Below are 13,939 nucleotides of genomic sequence, written 5' to 3' on the forward strand. Positions count from 1 at the left end.
TGTGCGTGGACTCCCTCCACAGATTACAACCTTGGTCATATTCTCGTAGTGCTTAGACGAAGCCCTGCGCGGATTTCTTCACCATCACCATCACCACGCCATCGTGCTGACGGAACTCATCTATTTCCTCGACACTTTGCTGGATCAAGAGTTCAAGGGACGTCATCGAGCTGAACGTGTGCAGAACTCGGAGGTACGGTACGTTCGATGCCTTATCGGTCGAAACGAGAAGAAGTTCGACTACATCAACCGCGTGGTCAAACGGTTCCACTTTCGGTCTATGAGGGTACGTAGACACACTCTCCCCCTCTCGTTGCTATGCATCTCCTAGATAGATCTTGCGTGAGCGTAGGATTTTTTTTTAAATTGCATGCTACGTTCCCCAACAGTGGTATTAGAGCCAGGTCTATGCGTAGATGATATGCACGAGTAGAACACAAAGAGTTGTGGGCGGTGATCGTCATACTACTTACCACCAATGTCTTATTTTGTTTCGACGATATTGTTGGCTGAAGCGGCACGGACAAACCTTACATGACCGCATTCATGAGATTGCTTCCACCGACAGACATGCAACTAGTGCAACGGGTGTGATAGGCTCTACATTCACATACAACGGGTGCAAGATAGTTTTGCACATGCGAAATACTCGGGTTAAACTTCATGAGCCTAGCATATACAGACATGGCCTCAGAATACTGGAGACCGAAAGGTCGAACGTGAATCATATAGTAGATATGATCAACATAGAGATGTTCACCATTGATGACTACTCCATCTCACGTGATGATCAGACATGGTTTAGTTGATTTGGATCACGTATCATTTAGATGACTTAAGGGATGTCAATCTAAGTGGAAGTTCTTAAGTAATATAATTAATTAAACTTAATTTATCATGAAATTAGTCATGATAGTTTTTTGCATATCTATGTTGTAGATCAATGGCCCGTGCTACCGTTCCCTTGAATTTTAATGTGTTCCTAGAGAAAGCTAAGTTGAAGGATGATGGTAGCAACTACACGGACTGGGTCCGTAACTTGAGGATTATCCTCATTCCCGCACAAAAGAATTATGTCCTTGATGCACCTCCAGGTGAAAGGCTTGTGGCAGGAGCAGATGATGATGTTATGAACGTCTGGCAAGCTTGATCTGATGACTACTCGATAGTTTAGTGTGCCATGCTTTACGGCTTAGAATCGGGACTTCAAAGATGTTTTGAACGTCATGGAGCATATGAGACATTCCAAGAGTTGAAGTTAATATTTCAAGCAAATGCCCGAGTTGAGAGATATGAAGTATCCAACAAGTTATATAGCTGCAAGATGGAGGAGAATAGTTCTCTCAGTGAACACATCCTCAGAATGTCTGGATATCATAATCAATTAACTCAGCTGGGAGTTAATCTTCTAGATGATAGTGTTATTGACAGAGTTCTCCAATCACTTCCACCAAGCTATAAAGGCTTCGTGATGAACTATAATATGCAAGGGATGGAGAATACTATTCCTGAGCTCTTCACAATGCTCAAAGCTGCGGAGGTAGAAATCAAGAAGGAGCATCAAGTGTTGATGGTTAACAAGACCACTAGTTTCAAGAAAAAAGGCAAGGGGAAGAAAGGGAACTTCAAGAAGAATGGCAAGCAAGTTGCCACTCCTAGGAAGAAGCCCAAAGTTGGACCTAAGCCTGAAACTGAGTGCTTCTATTGCAAAGGGACTGGTCACTGGAAGCGGAACTGCCCCAAGTATTTCACGGATAAGAAGGATGGCAAAGTGAACAAAGGTATATTTGATATACATGTTATTGATGCGTACCTTACTAATGCTCGTAGTAGTGCCTGGGTATTTGATACCGGTTCGGTTGCTCATATTTGTAACTCGAAATAGGGACTACGGATTAAACGTAGATTGGCTAAGAATGAGGTAATGATGCGCATCGGGAATGGTTCCAAGGTCGATGCGATCGCCGTCGGCACGCTACCTCTACAAATACCTTCGGTATTAGTTTTAGACCTGAATAAATGTTATTTGGTGCTTGCGTTGAGCATGAACATTATATCTGTATCTTGTTTAGTGCGAGACAGTTATTCATTTAAACCAGAGAATAATGGTTGTTCTATTTATATGAGTAATATCTTTTATGGTTATGCACCCTTGAAGAGTGGTCTATTTCTGTTGAATCTCGATTGTGGTGATACACATATTCACAATACTGATGCCAAAAGATGAAAAGTTTATAATGATAGTGCAACATATTTGTGGCACTGCCGTTTAGGTCATATTGGTTTAAAATGCATGAAGAAACTCCATGCAGATGGACTTTTGGAATCACTTGATTATGAATCATTTGATACTTGCGAACCATGCCTCATGGGCAAGATGACTAAAACTCCATTCTCCGGAACAATGGAGCGAGCCAATGACTTATTGGAAATAATACATACTGATATATGCGGTCCAATGAGTGTTGAGGCTCGCGACGTATCGTTATTTTCTAGCCTTCACAGATGATTTGAGCAGATGTGGGTATATCTACTTAATGAAACACAAGTCCAAAACATTTGAAAAGTTAAAAGAATTTTAGGATGAAGTGGAGAATCATCGTAACAAGAAAATAAAGTTTCTACGATCTAATCGCGGAGGCGAATATTTGAGTTACGAGTGTATCTTTCATTTAAAACAATCTGGAATAGTTTCACAACTCACGCCACCTAGAACACCACAGCGTAATGGTGTGTCCGAACGTCGTAATCGTACTTTATTAGATATGGTGCGATCTATGATGTCTCTTACCAATTTACCACTATCGTTTTGGGGTTATGCATTAGAGACAGCTACATTCACGTTAAATAGGGCACCATCTAAATCCATTAAGACGACACCATATGAACTGTGGTTTGGCAATAAACCTAAGCTGTCATTTCTTAAAGTTGGGGGTTGCAACACTTATGTCAAAAGGCTTCAGCCTGATAAGATCGAACCCAAATCGGAGAAGTGCGTCTTGATAGGATACCCTAAGGAAACAATTGGGTACAACTTCTACCACAGATCTGAAGGCAAGATCTTTGTTGCCAAGAATGGAACCTTTTTCTCTCGAAAGAAGTGAGTGGGAGGACAGTAGAACTTGATGAGTTAATTGTACCTTCTCTCAATTTGGAAAGTAGCTCATCTGCGAAATCCGTTCCTGTGATGCCTAAACCAACTAGAGAGGAAGCTAATGATGATGATCATGAAACTTCATATCAAGTTACTACCGAACCTCGTAGGTCGACCAGAAGACGACCAACACCAGAGTGGTACGGTAATCCTATTCTGGAAGTCATGTTACTAGACCATGGCAAACCTATGAACTATGAAGAAGTTGAGATGAGCCCAGATTCCGATAAATGGCTTGAGGCCATGAAATCTCAGATAGGATCCATGTATGAGAACAAAGTGTGGACTTTGGTGGATTTGCCCGATGATCGGCGACCCATAGAGAATAAATGGATCTTCAAGAAGAAGACTGACTGGTAATGTTACCATCTATAAAGCTCGACTTGTCACAAAAGGTTTTTGACCAGTTCAAGGAGTTGACTACGATGAGACTTTCTCACCCGTAGCGATGCTTAAGTCTGTCTGAATCATGTTAGCAATTCTTGCATTTCATGATTATGAAATCTGGCAAATGGACGTCAAAACTGCATTCCTTAATGGATTTCTAAAACAAGAGTTGTATATGATGCAACAAGAAGGTTTTTTGGATCCTAAAGATGCTAACAAAGTGTGCAAGCTCCAGCGATCCATCTATGGACTGGTGCAAGCATCTCAGAGTTGGAATATATGCTTTGATGAGGTGATCAAAGCATATGGGTTTATACAGACTTTCGGAGAATCCTGTATTTATAAGAAAGTGAGTGGGAGCTCTGTAGCATTTCTAATATTATATGTGGATGACATATTGTTGATTGAAAATAATGTAGAATTTCTGGATAGCATAAAAGGATACTTGAATAAAAGTTTTTCAATGAAAGACCTCGGTGAAGCTGCTTATATATTGGGCATCAAGATCTATAGAGATAGATCAAGAAACTTAATAGGAATTTCACAAAGCACATACCTTGATAAAGTTTTGAAGAAGTTCAAAATGGACCAGTCAAAGAAAGGGTTCATACATGTATTACAAGGTGTGAAATTGAGTCAGACTCAATGCCCAAACCACTGCAGAAGACAGAGAGAAAATGAAAGTCATTCACAATGCCCCAGCCATAGGTTCTATCATGTATGCTATGTTGTGTACCAGACCTGATGTGTGCCTTGCCATATGTCTGGAAGGGAGGTACCAAAGTAATCCAGGAGTGGATCACTAGACAGTGGTCAAGAATATCCTAAAGTACCTAAAGAGGAGCAAGGATATGTTTCTCGTTTATGGAGGTGACAAAGAGCTCATAGTAAATGGTTACGTCGATGCTAATTTTGACACTGATCCGGATGACTCTAAGTCACAAACCAGATATGTATTTATATTGAATGGTGGAGTTGTCAGTTGGTGTAGTTCCAAGCAAAGTGTCGTGGAGGGATCTACGTGTGAAGCGGAGTACATAGCTGCTTCGGAAACAGCAAATGAAGGAGTTCATATCCGATCTAGGTGTAATACATAGTGCATCGGGTCCAATGAAAATCTTTTGTGATAATACTGCAACAATTACCTTAGCGAAGGAATCCAGATTTCACAAAAAGACCAAACACATCAAGAGACGCTTCAACTCCATCCGTGATCTAGTCAAGGAGGGGGACATAGAGATTTGCAAAATATAGGCGGATCTGAATGTGGCAGACCCGTTGACTAAGCCACTTCCACGAGCAAAACATGATCATCACCAATACTCCATGGGTGTTAGAATCATTACAATGTAACCTAGATTATTGACTCAAGTGCAAGTGGGAGACTGAAGGAAATATGCCCTAGAGGCAATAATAAAGTTGTTATTTTATATTTCCTTATTCATGATAAATTTTTATTATTCATGGTAGAATTGTATTAACCGAAAACATGATACATGTGTAGATACATAGACAAAACACCGTGTCCCAAGTAGGCCTCTACTAGACTAGCTCGTTAATCAAAGATGGTTAAGTTTCCTAACCATAGACATGTGTTGTCATTTAATGAACGAGATCACATCATTAGGAGAATGATGTGATGGACAAGACCCATTCGTTAGCTTAGCATTATGATCATTAAGTTTTATTGCTATTGCTTTCTTCATGTCATATACATATTCCTTTGACTATGAGATTATGCAACTCCCGGATACCGGAGGAATACCTTGTGTGCTATCAAACGTCACAGCATAACTGGGTGATTATAAAGATGCTCTACAGGTATCTCCGAAGGTGTTTGTTGGGTTGGCATAGATCAAGATTAGGATTTGTCACTCTGAGTATCGAAGAGGTATATCTGGGGCCTCTCAGTAATAGACATCATAAGAAGCCTTGCAAGCAAAGTGACTAATGAGTTAGTTGCGGGATGATGTATTGCACAACGAGTAAAGAGACTTGCCGGTAACCATATTGAACTAGGTATGAAGATACCGGCGATTGAATCTCGGGCAAGTAACATACCGATGATAAAGGGAATAACGTATGTTGTCATTACGGTTCGACCAATAAAGATTTTCGTAGAATATGTAGGAGCCAATATGAGCATCCAAGTTCCGCTATTGGTTATTGACCGGAGAGGAGTCTCGATCATGTCTACATAGTTCTCGAACCCGTAGGGTCCGCATGCTTAACGCCCGATGACGATTTTGTATTATATGAGTTATGTGATTTGGTGACCGGATGTTGTTCAGAGTCCCGGATGAGATCACAAACATGACGAGGAGTCTCTAAGTGGTCAAGACGTAAAGATTGATATAATGGACGATAGTATACGGACACTGGAAGTGTTCCGAAGGGTACCAGGTACAAATTGGGTCACCGGAAGGGGTTTCGGGCACCCCCGGCAAGATATGGGCCTAATGGGCCAAGTGGGGAAACACAGTAGCCAGCACGGCTTGCTGTGCCCCCCATATGGGCCGCACCAGAGGAGAAAGTAAAGAGGGGAAGAGAGAAGGAAGGGGAGGTATTCGCCCCCCTTTCTTTCCTTCTCCCTCCTCTTTCCTTCCCCCTCCGGTGAAAAAGGAAAGGGGGTCAAATTGGGGAGGAAACCCAAGTAGGATTCGGCCTACTTGGGGCGCCCTACTTGGCTGCTCCCTCTCCCACCCACCTATATATATGAGGGAGGGGAGGCTCCTAGAACACACAACAACATCTGTTAGTTGTGTGCGGCGCCTCCCTCCACAGATTACAACCTTGGTCATATTCTCATAGTGCTTAGGCGAAGCCTTGCGCGGATTTATTCATCATCACCGTCACCACGCTGTCGTACTGACGGAACTCATCTACTTCCTTGACACTTCACTGGATCAAGAATTCAAGGGACGTCATTGATCATGTCTACATAGTTCTCGAACCCGTAGGGTCCGCACGCTTAACACCCAATGACAATTTTGTATTATATGGGTTATGCGATTTGGTGACCGAATGTTGTTCGGAGTCCCGGATGAGATCAGGGACATGACAAGGAGTCTCAAAATGGTAGAGAGGTAAATATTGATATAGGACAATAGTATTCGGACACCGGTAGTATTCCGGAGGGTACCGGGTACATATGGGGTCACGGGAAGGGGTTCTGGGCATCCCTCGGCAAAGATATGCGCCTAATGGGCCAAGAGGGGAAACGCAGCAGCCAACAGGGGCTGATATACCGCCCATATGGGCCGCACCAGGGGAGAAAGGAAATGGGAAAACTTTGTTTTTTCCACTCTTGTTTTTGTCCACTTTGCTTATGCCACTCTAGAATTTGACAAATCACTTTGCCACCCTTAGCTTTTGACAATTATCACAATTGCCATTCAGTGGGAAAAACAAATTTTTTCAGAGTGGCAATTGTGATATATTTCAAAATTTAAAAGTGGCAAAAGTGAAATGAAAAAATATTTCTTTTGCCATCCAATGGCATTTGTGATCTAATGTCAAAAGGTAGGAGTGGCAAAAGTGAGATGTCCAATTCTAGAGTGGCATAAGCGAAGTGGGCAACAACTACAGTGGCAAAAACAAAGTTTTCCCAAAGGAAAGAGGGGAAGAGAGAAGGAAGGGGAGGGATTCGGCCTCCCCCTTCCTTCCCTCCTCCCTCCTCTTTCCTTCCTCCTTCGATGAAAACGGAAAGGGGGCCGAATTGGGGAGGAACCCCAAGTAGGATTTGGCTTAGTTGGGGCGCCCCCCTGGCTGCTCCCTCTCCCTCCCACCTATATATATGAGGGGGAGGCGCCTAGAACACACAACAACATCTGTTAGCCGTGTGCGGCGCCTCCCTCCATAGATTACAACCTCGGTCATATTCTCGTAGTGCTTAGGCAAAGCCCTGCACGGATTACTTCACCATCACCATCACCACACCGTCGTGTTGACGGAACTCATCTACTTCCTCAACACTTTGCTGGATCAAGAGTTCGAGGGACATCATCGAGCTGAACATGTGTAGAACTCGGAGGTACCGTACGTTCGGTGCTTGATCGGTCGGAATGAGAAGAAGTCCGACTACATCAACCACGTTGTCAAACGCTTCCACTTTCGGTCTATGAGGGTACGTAGACACACTCACCCCCTATAATTGCTATGCATCTCCTAGATAGATCTTGCGTGAGCGTAGTATTTTTTTGAAATTGCATGCTACATTCCCCAACAAAGATATCAGCCATATGGGCCATGAGAGGGGAGCACACCATCCCACAATGGGTGGCGTGCCCCCCTTATGGAAGGAGGCCGATTGGGAGAAGGAAAAGAGGGGGTTCGCCCCCCCTTCCTTCTCTCTTCCTCCTTCCCTTTTCCTCTCCAGTGAAATAAGGCAGGGGCGCCACTTGGGGAAACCCAAAGTAGGATTCAGATCCTACTTGGGGCGCACCTTGGCTGCCTCCCCTCTCCCTCCCACCTATATGTGGGGGGGGCTAGCAAGGCGCTCACCCCAGACAATTGTTAGCCGTGTGCGGCACCCCCCCCCCTCCACCGTTTACTCCCACGATCACATCTTCGTAGTGCTTAGGCGAAGCCCTGGGCGGATCACTTCACCGTCACCGTCACCACGCCGTCGTGCTGACGGAACTCATCTACTACCTCGATGCCTTGCTGGATCAAGAAGGTGAGGGACATCACCGAACTGAACGTCTGCAGAACTCGGAGGTGCTGTATGTTCGGTACTCGATCAGTGGATCGCGAAGAAAGTTCGACTACATCAACCGCGTTGTGAAAGGCTTCTGCTTACGGTCTACGAGGGTACGTAGAGACACTCTTCCCCTCGTTGCTATGCATCTCCTAGATAGATCTTGCGTGAGCATAGTAATTTTTTTGAAATTGCATGCTCCGTTCCCCAATAGTGGCATCCGAGCCAGGTCTATGCGTAGATGATATGCACGAGTAGAACACAAAGAGTTGTGGGCGGTGATCGTCATACTGCTTACCACCAATGTCTTATTTTGATTCGGCGGTATTGTTAGATGAAGCGGTCCGGACCAACCTTACGTGACCACGTTCATGAGATCGGTTCCACCGATAGACATGCAACTAGTTTTGCATAAAGGTGGCTGGCGGGTGTCTATTTCTCCTACTTAAGTTAAATCAAATTTGACTGCGTTCGGTCCTTGTTGAAGGTTAAAACAAAAAAACTTGATAAATCACCGTTGTGGTTTTGATGCATAGGTAAGAACGGTTCTTGCTAGAAGCCCACAGCAGCCACGTAAAACTTGCACCAACAAAGTAGAGGACGTCTAACTTGTTTTAGCAAGGCATGTCGTGATGTGATATGGTCAATACATGATGTGATATATGTTATTGTATGATATGATCATGTTTTGTAATAGTTATCGGCAGCCGGCAGGAGCCTTATGGTTGTCTATTTATTGTATGAAATGCAAACGCCATGTAATTGCTTTACTTTATCACTATGTGTTAGCGATAGTTGTAGAAGCAATAGTTGGCGAGACGACCACGACGCAACGATGGAGATCAAGATGTTGAGCCGGTGACGATGGAGATCATGATGATCCTTTGGAGGTGGAGATCAAAAGCACAAGATGATGATGGCCATATCATGTCATATAGTTTGATTGCATGTGATGTTTATCTTTTATGCATCTTATTTTGCTTAGTATGATGGTAGCATTATAAGATGATCCCTTAAATAAATTTAAAGGTATAAGTGTTCTCCCTGAGACACGAAGTGATGATCGGGTGTGATTGGCTCTACGTTCACATACAACGGGTGCAAGATAGTTTTGCACATGCGTAATGTACGGGTTAAACTTGCTGAGCCTAGCATGTACAAACATGGCCTCGGAACACTCGAGACCGAAAGGTCGAACATGAAACATATAGTAGATATGATCAACATAGAGATGTTCACCATTGATGACTACCCCATCTCATGTGATGATTGGACATGGGTTAGTTGATTTGGATCACGTATCATTTAGATGACTTGAGGGATGTCTATCTAAATGGGAGTTCTTAAGTAATTTGATTAATTGAACTTAATTTATCATGAACTTAGTCCCAATAGTATTTGCATATCTATATTGTAGATCAATGGCCCGTGCTACCGTTCCCTAGAGTTTTAATGCGTTCCTAGAGAAAGCTAAGTTGAAAGATGATGGTAGAAACTACACAGACTAGATCCGTAACTTGAGGATTATCATCATTGCTGCATAGAAGAATTATGTCCTTGATGCACCACTAGGTGAAAGGCCTGCTGCCGGAGCAGATGTTGATGTTTTGAACGTCTGGCAAGCTCGATCTGATGACTACTCGATAGTTCAGTGTGCCATGCTTTATGGCTTAGAATCGGGACTTCAAAGACGTTTTGAACGTCATGGAGCATATGAGATGTTCCAAGAGTTGAAGTTAATATTTCAAGGAAATGCCCGAGTTGAGAGATATGAAGTCTCCAACAAATTCTATAGTTGTAAGATGGAGGAGAACAGTTCTGTCAGTGAACACATACTCAGAATGTCTAGATATCATAATCACTTAACTCAACTGGGAGTTAAGCTTCCAGATGATAGTGCTATTGACAGAGTTCTCCAACCACTTCCACCAAACTATAAAGGCTTCGTGATGAACTATAATATGCAAGGGATGGAGAAGACAATTCCTGAGTTCTTCGCAATGCTCAAAGTTGCGGAGGTAGAAATCAAGAAGGAGCATCAAGTGTTAATGGTTAATAAGACCACTAGTTTCAAGAAAAAGGGCAAGGGAAAGAAATGGAACTTCAAGAAGAATGGCAAGCAAGTTGCCACTCCTGGGAAGAAGCCCTAAGCTGGACCCAAGCCTGAAACTGAGTGCTTCTACTGCAAAGGGACTGGTCACTGCAAGCAGAACCGCCCCAAGTATTTGGCGGATAAGAAGGATGGCAAAGTGAACAAAGGTATATTTGATATACATCTTATTGTTGTGTACCTTACTAATGCTCATAGTAGTGTCTGGGTATTTGATACTGGTTCGGTTGCTCATATTTGTAACTCGAAATAGCAGCTACGGATTAAACGAAGATTGGTTAAGGACGAGGTGGCGATGCTCGTCGGGAATGGTTCCAAGGTCGATGTGATCGTCGTCAGGACGCTACCTCTACATCTGCCTTCGGGATTAGTTTTAGACCTGGATAATTGTTATTTGGTGCCAGCGTTGAGAATGAACATTATATCTGGATCTTTTTTTAGTGCGAGACGGTTATTCATTTAAATCAAAGAATAATGGTTGTTCTATTTATATGAGTAATTTATGGTCATGCACCCTTGAAGAGTGGTCTATTTCTGTTGAATCTCGATTATGGTGATACACATATTCATAATATTGATACCAAAAGATGCAAAGTTGATAATGATAGTGGAACATATTTGTGGCACTGTCATTTAGGTCATATTGGTGTAAAGCGCATGAAGAAACTCTATGCATATGGACCTTGGAATCACTTGATTATGAATCTTTTGATACTTGCAAACCATGCCTCATGGGCAAGATGACTAAAACTCCGTTTTCTGGAACAATGGAGCGCACCAATGACTTTCTGGAAATAATATATACTGATGTATGTGGTCCAATAAGTGTTGAGGCACATGGCAGGTATCGTTATTTTCTAACCTTCATAGATGATTTGAGCAGATATGGGTATATCTACTTAATGAAACACAAGTATGAAACATTTGAAAAGTTCAAAGAATTTCATAGAGAAGTGAAGGATCATTGTAACAAGAAAATAAAGTTTCGACGATCTGATTACGGAGGCGAATATTTGAGTTACGAGTTTGGCATTCATTTAAAACAATGTGGAATAGTTTCACAACTCACGCCACCGGGAACACCACAGCGTAATGGTGTGTCTGAACGTTGTAACCATAGTTTATAAGATATGGTGCGATCTATGATGTCTCTTACCAATTTACCACTATTGTTTTAAGTTTATGCATTAGAGACAGCCGCATTCACATTAATTAGGGAACTGTCTAAATCCGTTGAGACGACACCGTATGAACTGTGGTTTGGCAAGAAACCTAAGCTGTCGTTAAGTTTGGGGTTGCGACACTTATGTCAAAAGGCTTCAACCTAATAAGCTCGATCCCAAATCAGAGAAGTGCGTCTTCATAGGATACCCTATGGAAACAATTGGGTACACTTTCTACCACAGATCCGAAGGCAACATCTTTGTTGCCAAGAATGGAACCTTTCTAGAGAAGGAGTTTCTCTCGAAAGAAATGGGTGGGAGGAAAGTAGAGCTTAATTGTGTCACTGCCGTTTAGGTCATATTGGTGTAAAGCGCATGAAGAAACTCCATGCTGATGAAATTTTGGAATCACTTGATTATGAATCACTTGGTGCTTGCAAACCGTGCCTCATGGGCAAGATGACTAAAGCTCTAATCTCCGGAACAATGGAACGACCTACTGACTTATTGGAAATAATACATAATGATGTATGCGGTCCAATGAGTGTTGAGGCTCGTGGTGGGTATCGTTATTTTCTTACCTTCACAAATGATTTGAGAAGATATGGGTATATCTACTTAATGAAGCATAAGTCTGAAACGTTTGAAAAGTTCAAAGGGTTTCAGAGTGAAGTGGAAAATCATCGTAACAAGAAAATAAAGTTTCTACAATTTGATCGTGGAGGCGAATATTTGAGTTACAAGTTTGGTCTTCATTTGAAACAATGTGGAATAGTTCCGCAACTCACGCCACCTGGAACACCACAGCGTAATGGTGTGTCTGAATGTCGTAACCATACTTTATTGGATATGGTGCGATCTATGACGTCTCTTACTGATTTACCACTATCATTTTGGTGTTATGCTTTAGAGACGACTGCATTCACTTTAAATAGGGCACCATCGAAATCTGTTGAGACGGCGTCTTATGAACTGTGGTTTGGCAAGAAACCAAAGTTGTCGTTTCTTAAAGTTTGGGGCTGTGATGCTTATGTGAAAAAGATTCAACCTGATAAGCTCGAACCAAAATCAGAGAAATGCTTCTTCATAGGATACCCAAAGGAAACTGTTGGGTACACCTTCTATCATAGATCCGAAGGGAAGATATTCGTTGCTAAGAATGGATCCTTTCTAGAGAAGGAGTTTCTCTCGAAAGAAGTGACTGGGAGGAAAGTTGAACATGATGAGGTAAGTGTACCTTCTCCCGAATTGGAAAGTAGTTCATCACAAAAATTAGTTCCAGTGGTTCCTGCACCAATTAGTGAGGAAGCTAATGATGATGATCATGAAACTTTAGATCAAGTTACTACCGAACCTCGTAGGTTTTCCAGAATACGATCTGCACCAGAGTGGTACGGTAATCCTGTTCTGGAAGTCATGTTACTAGACCATGATGAACCCCTATGAACTATGAGGAAGCGATGATGAGCCTAGATTCCACGAAATGGTTTGAGGCCATGAAATCTGAGATGGGATCCATTTATGAGAACAAATTGTGGACTTTGATGGACTTGCCCGATGATCGGCAAGCCATAGAAAATGAATGGATCTTTAAGAAGAAGACTGATGCTGATGGTAATGTTACTGTCTACAAAGCTCGACTTGTTGCGAAAGATTTTCGACAAGTTCAAGGAGTTGACCACGATGAGACCTTCTCACCCGTAGCGATGCTTAAGTCTGTCCGAATCATGTTAGCAATTGCCGCATTTTATGATTATGAATTGGCAGATGGATGTCAAAACTGCATTCCTTAATGGATTTTTGGAAGAAGAGTTGTATATGATGCAACCAGGAGGTTTTTTGATCCAAAGGGTGCTAACAAAGTGTGCAAGCTCCAGCGATCCATTTATGGACCGGTGCAAGCCTCTCGGAGTTGGAATAAATGCTTTGATAGTGTGATAAAAGCATATCACTACTGGAATCTGGCAATTTGCCGTCAGCCACATCTTTGCCGTCTGCCAGCTGACGACAAAGAGGCTCTTTGCCGTCCGCTTCCACAAAGCTGACGGCAAAGAAAGGGCTGATGGCAAAATGGGTATTTGCCGTCAGCTGATTCTTTGCCGTCAGCCAGCCGACGACAAAGAGCTGGAAGGCAGACGACAAAGGGCCAGGTGGGCCCCACAGGGCACGGCGTGGCTAGGTCAGGTTCTTTGCCGTCCGCCAGCGGACGACAAAGTGGAGATGTAGGCCAGCCCTAAACGGCCGCCCTCTTTGCCGTCTGCTAGCAGACGACAAAGAAGGCCCACTTAACGGGCTGTGCCGTCTCCCCTTTCTCTCTTTCTCTGTCTCCCCTCCCCCGCGCGCCCGCCTCTCTCCTTCCCCGCCTGCCAGCCCCGCCCCCCGGACCCAGCCCCTGCCGCCGTCCAGCCCTCCCCCCCGCGAAGAGG

Source organism: Triticum aestivum, chromosome 2B (assembly GCF_018294505.1).
Source record: "Triticum aestivum cultivar Chinese Spring chromosome 2B, IWGSC CS RefSeq v2.1, whole genome shotgun sequence".
In the NCBI taxonomy this organism is placed as follows: Eukaryota; Viridiplantae; Streptophyta; class Magnoliopsida; order Poales; family Poaceae; genus Triticum; species Triticum aestivum.